This window comes from Astyanax mexicanus, chromosome 12 (assembly GCF_023375975.1).
Source record: "Astyanax mexicanus isolate ESR-SI-001 chromosome 12, AstMex3_surface, whole genome shotgun sequence".
NCBI classification, from domain to species: domain Eukaryota; kingdom Metazoa; phylum Chordata; class Actinopteri; order Characiformes; family Acestrorhamphidae; genus Astyanax; species Astyanax mexicanus.
The window spans coordinates 4,478,791-4,492,500 of NC_064419.1; the positions used below are offsets into that span (position 1 = coordinate 4,478,791).

General features: G+C 39.7%; 1 protein-coding gene across 1 annotated transcript in view; it reads left to right on the forward strand.

Moving 5' to 3' along the window:
* Window positions 1–13,710, forward strand: part of plxnb3 (plexin B3) — a 151,461-nt gene that overhangs the window by 28,507 nt on the left and 109,244 nt on the right. The gene's annotated exons all lie outside the window — the stretch shown is intronic.

The following is a 13,710-nucleotide window of genomic DNA, read 5'->3' on the forward strand; positions in this document are numbered from 1 at the left end:
CTACATATTGTACTGCAACCAGCCAGCAGAGGCACTAGAAATGTGGAGGCTTCACTTTGCATTGCCTTGCTTTTTTACCATGCTTTCCTCTCTCTCTTTTGTTTGTCACTCAGCCTCTTCCTCTCTGAGATTGTTTTAGCAGTTTTTCCTGCTTTTGTCTCCCCCCACTTTCCTCTCTCTTTCTCTCTCTCTCTCTCTCTCTCTCTCTCTCTCTCTATCTCTCTCTTTCTCTCTCTCTCTTGCTCAGAGATAGAGATCAGGGTGTGTGGTGATAAAGTTAGTGTGTGGTCAGTAGTTTTGCTCTGAGTTCTCTGATATGCCTTTTCTTTCTCCTTGCACTCTGTCTTTCTCTTCGTCTGTCTTTCTGAAAAGAGGGGGCGTGGCTCGATTTTCTGCTTAATTGTCAGCAGTTGGTGCAACTAATTGTAACTAAAAAGTAGCTGAATGCATTCATCTGAAGGGCTTTCTCTCTGTTTATGAGTCTCTCTCTCTCTCTCTCTCTCTCTCTATGAGTCTCTCTGTGTCTCTCTCCCCAGAGGGTCGTCAGTGTTCAGTCTCTCTCAGTTGATTTTACTCGTCTGGTTAATAAGAGGGGTCGCCTGCGGCTCAGCGCCTGCAGTCTGCTTACAGGAGGCTGCGTTCTCTGCGTTCGCTGCAAGTGTGTGTGTGTGTGTGAATGTGTGTGAGTTTGTGTGTGTGTGTGTGTGTGTGTGTGAATGTGTGTGAGTGTGTGTGTATGAACTCTTCTTCCTCTCCAGGACTCCACACACACTTCCTGACAGTCTGTTCTCTGAGAGCAGGATAATGACGGTGATGTCTGTGCGACGGACAAGCCAACACACACACACACCACACACACACACACACACACAGACACACAGACACACACACACACACACACACAGACACACACACACACAAAGTCTCACTGTCTCACCATGAGTTATTTTAGCCTCCTGCTGCTTCACCATATAACACTGAGCTAATGGCTCCTTCACCTCTCTCTCTCTCTCTCTCTCTCTCTCTCTCTCTCTTTCTATCTTTACCTCCTCTCTCCTCTCCTCTGTTCTCTTCACTCCTCCTTTCAGTGACACTGCATGCATTCTCTCTCTGTCATTATCTCTCTTCCCCTCTCTCTGTCTTTCTCTTAATGCTCTTTTTCTTTCTTTTTCCTCCTCTCCTATTTTGTCATTAACATTCTCTCTCCTCCTTTTTTCTCTCCCATTATTTATTTTCTTTTTCTTTTCCCATCTTTTCTTCTTCTCTCTCTCCCATTATCTCTCTTATCTTCTCTTTGTCTCTCGCTCTATCTGTCTCACTCTCTTTTTTCTTGCTCTCTCTCTCTGTCTCTCTCTCTCTCTGGTGGCAGAGGAGTGTGTGGGAGTGAGAGTGGAGATTACAGAGTGTATAATAATGTGTGTCAGAGGCACGGTGGCACTGTAATTGGTGCCTTTAGTCCCCAGCTGTCTGAGCCCAACAGCATCTGTTTCTCTGCTCTATTCTGTGCCCTAGAACACTCACACTCACACACATACACACACACATACACAAGTCATAATGTTTAGGATGTCCCATATATATTCATATCTGCCATCACAGTCACACCCAAATCTGTATATTTCTATTTTTGTCAGGTCTTCTTGTTGTTCTTCAAATTGTATCTAAATTCCACGATGAATGGGCTCCAAAATCACTTGGAATAAAATCTGTCTGACTTTCATTTAAGAAACTTTCTCCCGTAAAACTGCTTTTGGCAGATACAAGCTTTTAACCCCACTGTGATGATATATACTAACACATGAACACAATCTAGAACAGAATGAATGAGAAGAAACATTCTAGATCAGTGTGAATGAGGAGTACATTCTAGAATTTTATGAATATATGGGGGGGCGGACTTTCCAGAACAAAGTGAATGAGGAGAACATCCTAGAACCATGTGAATGAGGAGAATATTCTAGAACAAAGTGAATGAGAAGTGCATTCTAGAACCGTGTGAATGAGGAGTGCATCCTAGAACAGTGTGAATGAGGAGTGCATTCTAGAACAGTGTGGATAAGAAGTGCATTCTAGAACAGTGTGAATAAGGAGTGCAGTCTAGAACAGTGTGAATGAGGAGTGCATTCTAGAATTTTATGAATATATGGGGGGGCGGACTTTCCAGAACAAAGTGAATGAGGAGAACATCCTAGAACCATGTGAATGAGGAGAATATTCTAGAACAAAGTGAATGAGAAGTGCATTCTAGAACCGTGTGAATGAGGAGTGCATCCTAGAACAGTGTGAATGAGGAGTGCATTCTAGAACAGTGTGGATAAGAAGTGCATTCTAGAACAGTGTGAATAAGGAGTGCAGTCTAGAACAGTGTGAATGAGGAGTGCATTCTAGAATTTTATGAATATATTGGGGGAAAACGTTCCAGAACAATGTGAATGAGGAGTGCATTCTAGACTACTGAGATTTGGGCCAACATTAGAATTGTAAGAACATGTGAAAAATCTTTCCAGAACAGAGTGAATGAGGACTACATTCTAGAACAGATTGAATGAGGACTGCATTTTAGAACAGAGTGAACAAGGAGTGCATTCTAGAACTGTGTGAATGAGGAGAACGTTTTCAAATAGTGTAAATAAGTAAAACATTATGAATAGAACATTTCAGAACAGAGTGAATAAGGAGAAAATTCTAGAACAGTGTGAATGAGGAGAACATTCTAGATCCTTATGAATAAGGATAATATTCTGGACTACTAAAACTCTGGGCCAGCATTCCAGAAGGGTCCGAATATGTGACATTCTAGAATAGTATAAATGAGGAGAAGATTCTAGAACAGTATAAATGAGGAGAAGATTCTAGAACAGTATAAATGAGAGAATATTCTAGACTACTGAACACTGGGCCAGAGGTATAAATGTAAGAGAGCATTCCTAAATCAGTGTGAATGTGAGAAAGACATCTAGCAGTGAAGGATCAAACAACATTCTGGAATATGAAAAGAAGAGAACATTTTTAAACACTGTGATATGCAGAGAATATCCTGGATTAATGTAAATAGAAGGAGAAAAAGAGGATTCCAGAACAGTGTAAAAGAGCAGAACATTCTAGACTACTAAACATCTGGGCTAACATTATAATTCTAATATTATACAGCAAATTGAGAGAGTATCCCAAAACATCACAATAGATGAGAACATCTAGAACATATTCTGGGCCAGATAGTATCCTATGCCAACAATCTAGAACTGTTTGAAAACGTGAGAACTTAAATAAACAGTGCAGTGTAGAGAAAGTTATCTAGGATGATATAGATGAAAGCAAAAAAGGAGACACAGTTCTAGAACAGTATGAATGAGTAAAGAACTCTCTGAATCTGTATAGATAGAAGGAGACTGATCTAGAATAGTGTGGATATCAGTCTTCTATTAGATGAAAGGGTCTGTTTAATGCTGTAAATATTTTAAAAAGTCCTGTAGGTCAGTCCTGGTGTTTACACATGGTTCGCACATGCTCATGCTGAGTTGTTAAAGCTCCTGTATGTGTGTAAATCTCTTTGTTACGAAAACATGAAGAGCATCCTGTTTATTCGACTTAACGACAGAAGTATCTCAGATATGTGTGTCACTAATATACTGAAATGGGAATGCACATTAATCCCCTGCAGATTTAGCTCTAAAGTGTAGATTAGTGAAGAACAGATCAAATGTAAAGTAGCCACACGCACACACATGTGCACACACACACATGCACACACACGCTAAAAAGAGGATGTTTGCAAACTCTCGCTCAGTGCCTTCAGGCTACACGTAGTTATTGCATATTCTCCTGCACTCAAAATTGTGTTCTGTGCCATCCTGATACAATTGTGCCGCACTGTGCCGAGCGCTAAATTGGATTTGGGGTGATTGATTAAGGTGCTGGCGGTGTCTCTGTGTGCTCTGTAGGTTGTGGTAATAAAGACTGATTTTTGGGTTCCTGCAGCAATAAGAGCCGTTTGTGGTTTCCCGACGGGCCGCTGTGCTGCTCCTGATAGCGGAGGCGGGTTCCTCTGACTGCTCAGCCGTTTCTTTCCTGTGGTCAAACCTGTTGTGCTGCACAGACACTGGAGAAGCTGCGCTGCCGCTGCTGCTGTAACCCCCCCCTCTTTTCTCTCTTTCCCTCTTTCTCTCTGGCTCTTTGATTATTGCTGTGAGACCTGGAGGACGGCCGGGTCTCAGGTTGCTCTTTCAAATGCCTTCACCCGTTCCTCTCACTGACACCACAAACACACGGCTTTAATATCCAGCCCTGACTGCCCTGCAAACACCGGCTCTTCATCCCTCAGTACACACCATCACACCACCACTCCCCGGCAAAACACACACACACACACACCAACACGCTCCGTTCCCCGAGAAACACACACTGTCACACCGACACACACCGATAACCAATAGCAAACACACACACACAGCCACTCAGCACACACCGATACACACAGCGCTCCTTAGCACACACAGAACACACACACCCCGGCACACCGCTCCTCAGCACACACAGTCATTTTAAAGTCAGCTACTAATCCTGAAAAAGAAAGGGTGAGATCATTCTGGAACAGCGTCAATTAGAAGAACATTCTAGAACAGTGAATAAATGAGCATTCTAGAATAGTGTGAACTAGAACAACATTCTAGAACTGTGTGAATAAAGTAGAGCATTCTAGAACAGTGTGAACTAGAACAACATTCTAGAACAGTGTGAATAAAGGAGAGCATTCTAGAACAGTGTGAACTAGAACAACATTCTAGAACAGTGTGAATAAAGGAGAGCATTCTAGAACAGTGTGAACTAGAAAAACATTTTAGAACTGTGTGAATAAAGGGGAGCATTCTAGAACTGTGTGAATAAAGAAGAGCATTCTAGAACAGTGTAAATAAAGGAGAGGATTCAAGAACAGTGTGAATAAAGGAGAGCATTCTAGAACAGTGTGAACTAGAAAAACATTTTAGAACTGTGGGAATAAAGAAGAGCATTCTAGACAAGTGTTAATAAAGGAGAGCATTCTGGAGCAGTGTGAAGAAAGGAAGAGATCATTCTGGAACAGTGTCAATTAGAAGAACATTCTAGAACAGTGAATAAAAGAGCATTCTAGAATAGTGTGAACTAGAACAACATTCTAGAACAGTGTGAATAAAGGAGAGCATTCTAGAACAGTGTAAATTAGAAGAGAATTCTAGAAGTGTGAATTAGAAGAACATTCTAGATATACAATATAAACTGAAGGAGGTGCACTTTCTAGAACCATCTGTATATATTAGGTGAACACTCTAGAATGGTATAAATTAAAGGAAGACGTTCTAGAACAGCATGGGCAGGAGGGGAACATTATAGAATTATGTTTATTGATGGAGTGATGGAGTTTTAGAACAGTGTGAAATATGAGCTAAGGTCTAGAATGATAACTTTGGGATAAAGGAAAAAGAGCATTCTAGAACACTGAATCTAGAACACTGTCGGGTAGACATTGTTAAATAGTATAGAATGAGCAACCAGAAAAAGACTTCAGGGCAGAACTGTTTAAATCAGGATTTTTTAGCAGGCTGGATTGTTAAAGACCAGACTGAAGCTGGAGGTCTATAGGTATGAACAGTTCTTGCTTGTGGGTTAAATCATTAAACACAGAGAAACACCGCTCTGTGGAACACCCCTCTGAGCTGTACTCAGCTCGTATGTCTCTGGTGTGGGTGGTGAGCACTTTGAAATATGAGAGAACCACCCAACCAATCTCATCATCTCATCAGTGCAGTTTAACAGTTTAACAATATGGCTCAAAAACTTGATGATCCAAAATTGTCTGGCTTTCAAATAAAAAATGTGCAATTAAAATACATATTGTTTATCAGTGCAATGATACGGAATACTGAATGTAGCTTTTGGCTGCAGGTTAAATGGTACAAATCTGTACTTATTGTTGTTAGGAAAGACTTTGTACTTCAAATGGAACACATCTGATCCTGTAAAGACCAATATTATACCTTTGAGGTACAATTATGAAGAGTGTACCTTTGATTACAAAAAAGTACTCATATCGTACCTCTGTTTTTTAGATTGTACACATCGATTAAGTCCTGGCCTCCGGACACATGTAATATATCTTTGTTTAACTACTGCAGAAGACAAACAGTGATTAAGCAGTTTTGATTTCTGCAGATCCGAGCGCTTTTCCTGCTCCGACATCCGCAGCCGGAAGCCTTGTTTTGGCTTCACGTCCGCTAACACAAACTGAATCGAATCGGCCTCAAATAATAACCGGCCTATGAATTATAATTCCGCTCAGGCCTGCTGTCTGACAGCCACATATTTGGCTCAGCATGTAAAAAGGAAACTGTGGCGCAGCGAGAGGGCAAAGGTCATCGGCAGCCACAGTGGCACCATTCAGCGCTCGCCCAGAGCCATCCAAAACACGAGGAAGGTCACGGTGCTTCCGTTAACACGCACACTGCTCATCTTTATCCAGCAGCACTTTGATTCGGTAATAGGCATGCGGTCTGCGCATTTTAACCGGCCTACATGAGAGAACCGTACTGTGCGCGAGAGAGCGAGGGATGGAAAAAGACAAAACGAGCACGAGAGAGTGGGAGAGAGACGGAGAGAAAGAAAGAGAGAGGTTAGGAATGTGCAGGGAATTGTGGGGAGGGTGCCCTCCGTTGTGGGAGGGAGGCTCTGTGGATGCTGCCAGGCACGAAACCGGGCACAATCACCGCCTTTCAGCTACTCTCTCACACTCACTCCTTCACTGACATACACTCACTCAAACACACACAAACATACACACACACACACACACTCGTTCACTCGCAACACTTTTAAGTACTGGAGTTAATTGGTATGGCAGTGTATAAGCTATTGTAACACTGATATTGCAGAATATTCCCATACAAAATTAACCTCACATCCTAGCCAATCACAGAAGGTCTATACATGTCCTTATAAGGACTGGTATAATGAAAAGCATTAGCAATCAGGCATAACGTTAAAATCACATCTTCAAATAAAGACATGATTCATCTACATGAAGTTCTTTTTTTAAAAACATAACTCTCACATAAAGATTTAGTCCTTTTCAGAATGAGCCGTTTAAGGGCTCTGTCACTTTTATGCAAATAAGCTGTTGCTAGCCATGCAAACCACATATACTCCTATACTGAGCGCTTACCACACACTAGTGATAGCTTGTGCTTTATTTTTTATTATTTGAAAGTACGTATAAATCCCCATCATCTGCTGAATTGCCACAGACAGTAGGTACAGATCCCTCCTTCAGATGAAGTCCGATGAAGGGATGAACCAACATAAGAATCTGATGCGCTTTGCCCCAAAACCTTGAAGTACAAAAAGTTATTGTAAAGAATACTTAGAGTGTTCTTTTATATTTATTTAGGACAAAGCTTACTCTACAAACGCTTCAATAAGCTGTACATTTTTTTTACAATTCAGAATGGACCACAAAGTAGAGCATGGCAGCACTAGAGCCAACGAGGAAAAATGCAAGCTCTTTTTTTTTTTTTTTTTTTACAAAATTTGTGTGATTTAGAACATATTTAACCATGTTTACTTTACTGTTTAGAGATGGTTTGTGAAATAAAAAAGTAATAATATAAAAAAATAATATATAATATATATATATATATATATATATATATATATATATATATATATATATATATATATATATATATATATACAGTAAACCAATATGCCAATATAATAAAAATATATTTCAGCATTATAGACAATATTCATATATTTTTTCTCAGTGTCTCAACATAACTCAGGTCTGAATGGGTTAAGAAGCTAAGGTTAAACTGTGATGACAAGATAACTGAGTCAGAACATCTTCAAAAGTTCAGGCATGTCCTGTGGGATGGTTCAACCACAGGGTTTAGGGCACCTAAGGCTCACTGATGTGATCCATGAAGGTGCAACCTCACAACTTACAGGACGTAGAACTTACAAAACCTGCTGCTAACCTGGTCTTGTTTTTTTGTCTTGTTGCCATATATAACAGGACACCTTCAGAGGTGGTGAAGTCCGTGCCCTGACAGGTACGAACTGTTTTGGCAGCTGTACACAGAATCTTTTATCGTCTGTAGCGTAGCAGATCCTTTAAGAGCTGTAATTGAGAGGTGCTGTACCACTCCTAGTAGGGCTGGTTTCAGAGCACTGAGTCTGAGTCCCGCTGACTCCTGCTGACTACTGAACCCTGACAGGGACGTTTAGTATAATTGCTTTTTAATTGCAGGTGGGAACTTCATGTGAATGCATAATGCCTTGTATCATGGTCTCTATTTAAAACGACTGTTACCACTATTAGTGTTCATGACATTCCCTATATACAATACAGCGTTCCCCACATGAATATCAATATTATAGCTTTGGGGATCAGAGCACTGCTATATACTGTAGAATGGCGACAGGGAGAGCCGATAATTGTCAGTTCACTTTAAAAGTTCTTTTTTAGACTTTACTCACATAAATAAATAAAAATAAAGTGTTAAAAATAACTTCAGTATACTCGGTTTACTCAGTTTTCCAAAAAAAATTGTCAGTTGCTCCTTTTTTTTTCTCCTTTATGAATTTTACCAGTCATTATTAGGTATTAAGTGCTGAATTACAGCGTTATACAGGAGTTTCAGTTTAGTTCTCCAGCACCAAGACTTGAGCTGTATTAGCATTAGCTGCTAACCACGCTAAGCGCTAGCTCTTTCACCACTCAAAGGTGAGTATATCAGACTGAAGCCTACGCGTTTACCCTGTTAAAACAAATTACGTGGGGCGAACTGCTAGATAATATGACCCTGTCTTTCCCGGAACATTCAGGGTTCCTCAGTGTAGCTCTGTTGGGCAGCATTTCCATCCCGCTATCGCTAGCGGTTAGCTGCTAATGCTAATGCTGCTACAGCCAGCTGTAGTGGAATCTGGAATTCTAAGCTTACTGTAAACAAATAAAGCACTTTAATTACCCAAATATACCGTTTTCAGGAGAGAAATCTGTGTAGATTAACTTGCAGTGCTTATTTGACTTAAAAATAATGTTTTTTTTTTATGAATCACAGATTTGTTTACTTATCTTAGCTTACTATTGCTAAGTGCTGCTAATCACGGATAGCACTGCTGCTTACCACGGCTAGTGCTGCTGCTTACCACGGCTAGCGATGCTGCTAACCAAGCTAAAATATTGGAAATCTAAGCTTACTGTAAATAAACAGAAGCGCATTTTTAGATTAGTGTAGATAAACATCCAGCGCTCATTTGACTTAAAAAGAAAATGTAGTGTCACTTAAAATGTGTCTTATAATCCGGTGCACCTTATGTATGAAAATAGACCAGAAAATAGACGTTTACTGATGGTGTGCCTTATAGTACGGTGCGCCTTATAATAAAAAAAAAATACAGTTAAATTAATAATAAAAAGAAAGCTACATACAAATCAATTTTACTTCAAAGTATTAAGAAAAAGATTAAAATATTAGCTATAATAATTTTATGTTTTAAAATATTTTTTTTTAAGGCAAACAGTTTTCTTAAATAATTGAATTTAATTAATCTCATCGAGGATTACAGTGTAATAATGGCTCCAGTGATAAAAGGTGCATCTGACGCACCACTGCTGAGAAAATCTGTGAGAGAGACGCTCATGTCTGACACACTTTACCCACTGTACCCACTGTACATGTAGCGTGCAGTGTAGTGTGAAGCAGTGGGTGGAGTGTGACTGTAGCTGTGCTGAGATGTTTATATCAGTGTATCGGTTTCTGATCTCCTCACTGCAGAATGATGCTGCTATATCTGGAGCTCCACAGACATGAACTTCAGATTAGGAAAAAATACAGTAGTCTATATCACCTTGTTTACAGTATCACAATATGTGGAGTTATGCATTATAACTAATTTTTGGGAGTGATCCACGCCCTCACTCCTCCCACTTCCTTCCCTATTTAAACCGTCACTTCCTCTCTACCTGCTCATTGAACAAACCTCGCACCCACCTCCTCCCCATCTTCCTCCTTCTTTAACTTTATTCTCTTTTTGTGTTTCTCTTCATGTGAGGGGGGGCTTCGGCTTCACGCTTTACAGTGAAGGCGCCCCGAACTCCACCCCAATACTCTGAGTTCGCCCCCCCTCTTTTCTTCTCTGCCCAGTCAAGGGCGTGGGTCAATACTAGCAAAATTGCAGTATATTTAATTGTATTTAACCAGATCAGATAGTGCTGGTGTGAAAACTCCCTAAAAAAGCAACACAAATAGACAGAAATACATACAGTGGTATTAAAAAAGTTTGAGCTTCCCTGAGCAATTTCTGTTAAATATACAGTAAAATAAGACTACCTCTATAAAGGGTGTATAAATGGTTTACAATTTGTTTATTAATTGTTACTAATTTATTGTAAATGCCTTAAAAATCACTAATAATCAGTTATAACACATACGTAGAAAGAGCAACAATGACCTGTTGTTTGCCAAATAGTGAACCCACAGCCGTCTATACTGTTGCCCTTTCTTCATATGTGTTAAAACTGATTATTAATGATTTTTATGGCATTTATAACCTGATTAGTAACCATTAATACACTAATTGTAAACCATTTATAAACCCTTTATAAAGTTAGGGAAAGGAAGTTTATAGAATTTACAGAAAGCGTGCAATAATTATTTAAACTAAATTAGGCAGGTGCATACATTTTAGCACCCTAGTCATTTTATTGATTTAAATAATTTTAGCACTAATTATTGGAAAACTAAATTTATTTGGTAAGCTCATTGACCCTTGACCTATACATACACAGGTGATTACAATTATTATAAAGGGTTAAGACGGCCAATTGCACGTTTTTCTCTTTGTTGCGTCTTCTCTGAAGTAGTTTACAAAAGAATCTTACCAGTGCTGTTAAGTTCCCATTACACATTTGCTGCATACACACACCTATGCTTATTGCAGCTGTGTGTGTGTGTGTGTGTGTGTGTGTGTGGGGAGAGTGTGAATGTCTATGCACATGTTGGCATTTTCACGTGTTTGAAAGCGTGCAATGATCCGCATGCAAGTATGTGTACAGGTAGGTGTGTGTGTGTGAGAACATGCACATCTTGGCGTTTTGGGCATTTCACACCCTTGAGTTGCTTCTGAGAAGTGTGTGTGTGTGTGTGTGTGCTGTGTGTGTTTTGCTGGCGTGAGTGTTTTGAGCACGGCGGATGTTGTTGTGTTCAAAAACCACTAAAAAGTCTGCACACACACACACACACACACACACACATACACAGACAGACACAAAGCTCAACTCTTGGACTTTTCTTTCTTTTTTCTTTTTGCTGCACAGCCACCAGAGGAAACGACCATCCGCTGCTTTGTGTGTGTGTGTGAGTGTATATATGTGTGTATGCGTGTGTGTGTGTGTGTGTGTGTGTGTGTGTGTGTTTAAGTGTGTGTTTGTCTGTGCTGAGTTTAGAAGCATCTTCTCGCTTTGTCTTGCTCAGACAATATTTACAATGCCAGGCCTGCTTTTGACCTTCCTGTTTGTGTGTGTGTATGTGTGTGTGTGTGAGTGTGTGTGTGTGTGTGTGCATCCATGTATTTATAGCAAAAAAATATATAAAATCCATCAGGACATATTGTACACCATTTTTTATAAATAGTAATAGTTGTGACTCTCTTTTAAAAATATAAAGATATTTAATTGCTGTCGTTGTTCCTGAGAGGAAAAACTGATCTCAACTGAAACCGATAGCATCGTCCAGCACTGTGGATATATATGTGTATGTGTGTGTGTGTGTGTGTGCAAACATGTATTCACGTTTGTGTGTGTGTGCATGCATGTAGGTGTTTGTTTGTGCTTGTGTGTAAATACATACATATATATATATATATATATATATATATATATATATATATATATATATAGGAATGCACCAATGTGGGAATTCTATTTTATTCTATTCTACAGTGAAATATATTTGAAATATACAGTGGTATGAAAAAATGGGCACCCTTCCTTTAAAAATCATTGGTTGTTCAGATTACATTTCATTTGGAAATCAAGGGACCTGAGAGTCTGCAGGAAGAGTGGAAAGGCTTGTATCAAATTAAATTTTACATTCTGTTATTTTTATAACATGCAGATAAGCCCATAAAAAATATATAAAATATATCAGTTATCAGCTCTGGCCCACTGTTCCCATATCAGTTCATTCCAAGTGTATTCAGTGTGTTTCTGAAAGGATTTCGAATCGAAGCAAAATAAGATTATAAGATATGCTGAATGACAATCGCATGGATTTACTGGGAGGTTAGAGAGGTACCCTCTTAACACACACACACACACACACACACACACTCTTGCACACACAGCCACAAAGCATGCACGCAGACAGACACCAGACAAACACAAACGGGCACAAACCCATCCACCCACCCGTCAATAAAAATGTCCACAGAGCAGAAATATTGAGAAACTGAACGCTGCCTGACAGCAATAATCAATTCCATTTAAATAATTGAGTCTCAAATACAGGAGGTACACTTCACTGAGGACAGAGCTGCTCCCACATGCACAGGCACGCACACACACACACTCAGGCACACACACACTCATACACATGCATTTATACACAGAAATAAACTCAATTTCATTCAACAGCCAAACACATACATGTGCTGCAATACAGTACAATACAATACACTTAAATATATGATAACGCACATAACGCTACCATACCATATAATAAAGTAAGATATGCTGCACTACAAAATGATATACAGGGGTCGGACAATGAATGAGTTGAGGTGTACATTGAATTCTGCCGTGATTTGACCAGCCGTGGTTTTATGTTTTTCGGATACAATCCGGGTTAGCAACCGAACATCCCTTTCAGACAGCTTCCTCTTACAGCGTCCACAGTTAATCCTGTTGGATGTGGTTGGTGCTCCTTGGTGGTATGCTGACATTACCCTGGATACCGTGGCTCTTGATGCATCACAAAGACTTGCTGTCTCAGTCTCAGATGCGCCAGCAAGTCGTGCACCAACAATTTGTCCTCTTTTGAACTCTGGTATGTCATACATAATGTTGTGTGCATTGAAATATTTAGAGCAGAACTGTGCTCTTACCCTGCTAATTGAACCTTCACACTCTTACAGCTCTTACTGGTGCAATAATGTGCAATTGATGAAGATTGAACAGCAGGCTGCTCCAATTTAGCCATGAAACCTCCCACACTAAATTGATGACAGGTGTTTCAGTTTCATTGTCCAACCCCTGTAGTGCAAATCTATTTGATTTATTATGAAATATAATAAAAAAATAACACAACAATATAGTATAGTAAAACCCAGTTATCCAAAAGCAGTGTGTAAGACTGGTGGAGGAGAACATGATGCCAAGATGCATGAAAACTGTGATTAAAAAACAACCAGGGTTATTCCACCAAATATTGATTTTTGAACTCTTAAAACTTGTGAACTCTTAAAAATATGTATATATATAGTCATATAGTCATACTATATATATTTCCACATTCGTATGTGTTTACACCCCTAGTGATCATGTGTATGTGTGTGTGTGTGTGTGTGTGTGCATGTCTGGTCTTTTGAGAGTGTGTCCTTGGCGTGCCAGTGTGTGTTTGGATGCAGGGAGCAGGACATCATCCTTTAAACAAATCCTCCATTGTTCTGGGCCTTGGC